Genomic DNA, 6,000 nt, shown 5'->3' with positions numbered 1-6,000 from the left:
GAAGAGTAAAGTGATGGTCTTTGAGAGAGGTGAAGTCAGTGAATGTACAGCGAGGTTCGATGGTGAGGAATTGGAAAATGTGAGTACGTTTAAGTACTTGGGTAGTGTGATGAGTAAGGATGGAGGTTTGGAGGGTGAAGTGCTTGAAAGGGTACAGCAGGGAAGAAAGGTTGCTGGTTCTTTGAAAGCAGTGATAAGAAACAGGGAAGTGAGCATGGAGGTGAAAAAGTTACTACATGACAGTATTGTGATACCATCTCTAACGTATGGAAATGAAGCTTGGACGTTGTTGGAAGGACACAAGTCAAGAGTGAGAGCAGTGTAAATGAGTTATTTAAGAGGAGCCTGTGGAGTCACATGGAGAGACAGGCTGACGAATGAGGATATAAAGGAGCGTTGTGGTGTGGATGTGATAGGAAGCGTTATGAGAACACACTGAGGTGGTTTGACCATGTGGAAAGGATGGAGGGTGAAAGACTGACGAAGAGAGTGTATGTGAGTGAGGTGGAGGGGGGAAGAGGGAGGGGGAGGCCGAGGATGAGATGGAGGGATGGGGTGGAGAGGTTTATGAAAGACGGGGGTGTGAGTAGGGAGCAGGCCAGTGAAATGGCGGGAGACAGGGCGACTTGGAGGCGATTTGTTTGTGGCCACCCCAAACGGGATTGAGGCGTCTGGCAATAGATAGAGATAGATAGAAGATTAAATAACTAAAGCTAACACTGATTTGAACTAATACACATCTGGTCCACAGGTCGTGCTGGAGTCTGCTGCCTTGACGCTGCTTCCATGCCACACTGGTCATACCCTGCTGAAGTTTGGTCTGCCCTGCCGTGAGAAGCCTGACGGTGGTGTGGTGTCTTCCCCTACTCTGAGATGCCTGGTGGTGGTGGTGGTGGTGGTGGTGGTGGTGGCGGCGGCGGCGGCGGCAGCGGCGGCGGCAGGGTGTCGTGTCTTCCCCAGCCGTGAGATGACTTGCTGCTGCTGCTGGTGATCTGCCCTGACCTGCCGAGAGAGGCCTGGTGGTGATGGTGTGATCTACCTTGCAAGTCGGGTCGCTCCCCTCCAGGATGTTCTGTGGACAAATGCTACTTCTGAATGCATATTTTATATTGCTGTCTCTGTTAATGTATTCTATACTGAAGTATTAATAATGAAAACTTAAATTTTCTGTCTTGTTTCATTGCCTTTTTAACTGTGGCTTTGACTTAATATAGGTGATAAGTATATTGCGCTCTGCAGTCTTGTGTGTTGTGGGGACGGCTTTTGTGATGAGCTAAGACATTCTGATCGCTTCACCAAATTACTGCTCAGCCGTGTGATCAGTGGACATAAAAGATTATACAATACAATGATATACAGCTAAGCATAAAAAGGTTATGGGAATTCTCCACCATGCAATCAATGGACCTAAATTAAAGCCTATATTATAAAGCTAAGCCTGAAGAGGGTTGTGGGAAGTAGATAATGATGCAGGGTAGACACTGGTAATGTTCACTGAGCCGTGCCCGCAACACACAAGAACTGGGTGGCGTAATATATGGACCACCTTGTATAATGAGAGGCCGTAAGTGTGTGCTGACCCACAAACTTGCCACCAATGCCCCGTCATAACTATTACTGTGTCTTGTAGGAAGCACAAAGAAAACAGGCCACAGAATACCTCCTTGTCTCTCGTTCCTCCTACACAAACATACACGCCTTTCACTTTAACTTGACACAGAGTTTCATTTAAAGCATATGAGAATGTCAGGCAGATCAGTAGCAGAAGTAGACAATACTACAGCCCTACATTCTTTCCACAGCACTCATTCGTGACTACCATCATATTCTAGTGATAACTATCGCTACTACTCGGCAAACCGTATGGAAACTATAAGCTATCTGTCTATCCATCTATCTATAGCCAGACGACTTAATCCCGTAAGAGGTGGCCACAAACAAGTCGCCTCTATGCCACCCTGTCCCCTGTCATTATGCATCACTCCCCCTAATTCACACCCTCTCTCATATACATCCCAACTCCATCCTCCACTTATAAGTAATACATTAAAACAACCGTGAATTACTGCCGCACAAGCTGAGCCGTAATCATATCCAACACAAACACGAAGGAGCTTTAAAGAACAGAAAACAATACCTTGATAGCAGAAGACACTAAGACCACAAGTACTGACAGCCTACACCAAGAAACATAACTAATTTCAGTCAGAGACCAAGTGAATATGAGAGGCACACAGTTCATCACTTCAGCTCGAGATCCGTCCCACCTTTGTAACCTTATGTTGCGTCATCCTCTCCACAAACAAAATCGAACAACCGCCCAACACTACACAGAGTATCTTTGCAACATATCCCCTCCTCCACCCGACTCTACACTTCCCAGACACATTCACAAACTCACAAACACCCCAGCCAGCCAAAACTTTCTGCCAAACACATACATAAACACACAGACACCCCAGCCAGCCAAAACTTTCTGCCAAACACATACATAAACACACAGACACCCCAGCCAGCCAAAACTTTCTATACCAAACACATACATAAACACACACACACCCCAGCCAGCCAAAACTTTCTATACCAAACACATACATAAACACACAGACACCCCGGCCAGCCAAAACTTTCTATACCAAACACATACATAAACACACAGACACCCTAGCCAGCCAAAACTTTCTACCAAACAGCATCCTTCATGTGCCACTACCAGCCATACACCCTTCAGACACTACCGAACCCAGAGACACGAGTACACCAACCTTCCCTGCTACAATACTAACACAAAATATAACACACATACAATCCCCTGTGTTCATACTGCAAAGTGGCACCCCCACACCACAGCACACCCACTCACTTCCTGCACCACACTACCACAACACAGACAATCCTTCAACATAACACTGGGTTCACATCCAGAGGAGCCTAAGATGTAACAAGAACAACAACAACAACTCAGGCCAAGTAAGAGTGAAACGAGTATAGTTACGAAAGGAAAATTATTTCGAGTTATTTTGTAAGCGCTTCGGGTAAACAAAGTTACAAGGCCGCAGGGAACGGACTGCATACCGAGGGTTATAATACTGTGGCGGCTTATGGGGCTTTATACCACCTTTTCTTCAGTGATTTATTGTTCAAGCGAGCGAGCGTAGAGAGCAAGCGATCGAGAACACTATATGACATGGTATAATAGGGTGGCAGAGAACAGCGCCAAGACTGTGTTGTCTAGGAAACTATTAAAGCCACAACGGATCTATGGACATCATTAGAAACCTAGTAAAAAAAATAATAGGAGTTACTTGAGGGACTTTTCTCAAAATCTGCCTCTCCAGTTCTGATGAAAGGAAAATAAAAGTACCAAACTGAGCACCAGAACCGAGTTATTCTAGAAGTTAAAAGCTACTGCAGATCTGTTCAGACAGCTGGAAAGCTTATGAAGAAGCAATTGGTACTACTTAAGTTAAATAGACTTAGCTTTTAACACCAAGCAAGATTGGACGGATGGATGGATGGATGGACGGATGGATGGATGGACGGATGGATGGATGTGGAATCGTGGATGCTTGGACCGATGGTAGAGTTCCTGCTGTTTCGTCCTTCCACCTGCCGACAAAAATCATCATCAATATCATCATCATCATCGTCATCATCATAGCTGTCGTCGTCATAATCATCATCATTATTTACACCGTCATTCTCATTATCATTACCATTCTCATCATCATCATCATTATCATATTATCATCATCACCTACCTATCTATCTACTGTATTTATCTATATCTGTTTATCTATAGCCAAACGCCTTAATCCCGTAAGGGGTGACCACAAGCAAATCGCCTTCATGATGTACTGTCCTCTACCATTTAGCTCAAGCATCCCACTCATATGTTTCTACTCTTTCCCTCCATCTCATCGTCGGTCTCTCCATTCCCCTCTATCCTTCCAGCTAACTCATGTGCACTCTTCTAGTCATTCTCTTATTCACCATCCTCTCCACATGGCCAAACCACCTCGAAGTATTTCTCTTAGCGCTTTCAATCTCATCCACATCAGCATCACAACGCTCCTTCATCTGCCCATTTGTCTGTCTGTCTCTCTATGAAACTCCACATGCTCCTCTCAAGTAGCTCATTTCCACCGCTCTTACTCTTGATTTGTGTCCTTCCAGCAAGATCCAAGCTTCACTTCCATACTTTAAAGTGGGAATCACAGCATGCAGTGCCCTTTTTTTTTTTCATACTTTCATCCCCAGTTCCCTCTTCCTAATCACTACTTTTTAGAGAACAAGCAACCCTCCTTCCCTGACGTATCATTTCAGTCACTTCATCCCCTAATCTTCCATCCTTATTCATCATATTACATAAATACTTAAACGCACTCATATTCTTCCATTTCCTGACTATGCAGCCTCACTGTGCATTCTGTAACCTCATACGTTGAGATGTTAAAGCATCACCACCATCAGCATCAACATCATTATCACCATCAATATCATCACCATCAGCCTGTGACACACCACTGCATGATAAGGACCCTCTCACCTTTCTCCGCTCTGATCCATAGATTGTTAGCCAGTTCCGTCCTTGCTCGGTAGATCTGCATCATATGATCTCTCCATCTTGTTCTCTGTGCACCTCTTCTTCTCACTCCATCTCTGGCTTGCCATTCAGTTACGCTCGCTCTCCTTCTGTTATCTCTTCTGTGAAAGACGTGACCTGAGGTGTGTGTGTGGAGTTACCTGGAAACAAGCTCAGAATTACTAGATGCGGGAGCTTCAGGACCCTTTGGTTAATCCCCTTGGTGTGGTGTGGTGTGGAAGGGTGGTTGGTGTGGTAAAGTTTGGGGTGGTGTGGTAAAGTTTGGAGTGGTGTGGTGTGGGGTGGTGTGGTGTGAGGTGGGGTGGTGTTGGGTGGTGTGGTGTGGGGTTGTGAGGTGTGGGGTTTTGTGGTGTGGGGTTTTGTGGTGTGGTGTGGTATGGTATGGCGTGTTGTGGTGCTGTGCGGCTTCACTGTCCCTAAAATCTAGAGGAATGTAGAACCTCGTTCGAAAATCATTAGTGAGAAGCAGATGGACATGGCCGCTCTTTGATGTGCCCTGATAAAACGTAAACAAAACGTGTGTTGCATCCTCACAACTAAACCAATATAAATAAGGATAATTATTCCATTTAAATAATTCACGGTCCAGAGAAAGACCAAAACTGAGCTACTATTTCGGACACACATCCATCCCTTTCCTTGCGATAAATAAAGAGACAGTGAACAATGATTTTTGAAACCCATTGAGTGACCTTAGGAATCCAGTATGTTTTTTCAGAATATAGTGTAAATGTTTAGTATTTGTATGGCCAAGAAGAGCAATATCCCTGACCTCATTTGCACTCTTATGATATAAATAGTTCGAGTGTGAGGGAAATGCTGTACACACGCACGCACGCACGCAAATACACACAAGCATGAGCGCACACACACACACACACACACACACACACACACACACACACACACACACACATTCTCTCTCTCTCTCTCTCTCTCTCTCTCCTACACACAGTCACCAACTACATTTGAAGAGAAACGAAAAACAAGAGGTGACTCAGCCATAGACATGAAGATCGTCGCCGTCACCATCATCATCATCGTCATCACCATCATCATCGTTGTCGTAGTCGTCCTCATCATTCATCATCATCGTCATCATCATCGCCAGGAGCAACAGCGTCAAGCACAGCAATCATCACAACCCTGTTAAAGAGTTACTACATAAGTTCCATCACCGTCATCATCATCATCATTATTATCCCAACTGCTTCATCATCATTACAATCACCATAATCTCGGTCCAGTTAGTTGGTTCAGGAGTTTCAACATCACTATCATCAGCAGCATCACTATCATCATTATCAGTATCATCTCCGACAACCCTATTATCATCATCATCAGCCTGTGACACACCGCTGCAGGATAAGGACCCCTGTTCAATCTAACTTGGC

This window comes from Coenobita brevimanus, unplaced genomic scaffold (genome assembly GCF_032717465.1).
Source record: "Coenobita brevimanus isolate Jiangsu-jjx unplaced genomic scaffold, ASM3271746v2 jjx.HiC_scaffold_2726, whole genome shotgun sequence".
Classification (NCBI taxonomy): Eukaryota; Metazoa; Arthropoda; class Malacostraca; order Decapoda; family Coenobitidae; genus Coenobita; species Coenobita brevimanus.
Note: the sequence above shows the minus strand (reverse complement) of the source record.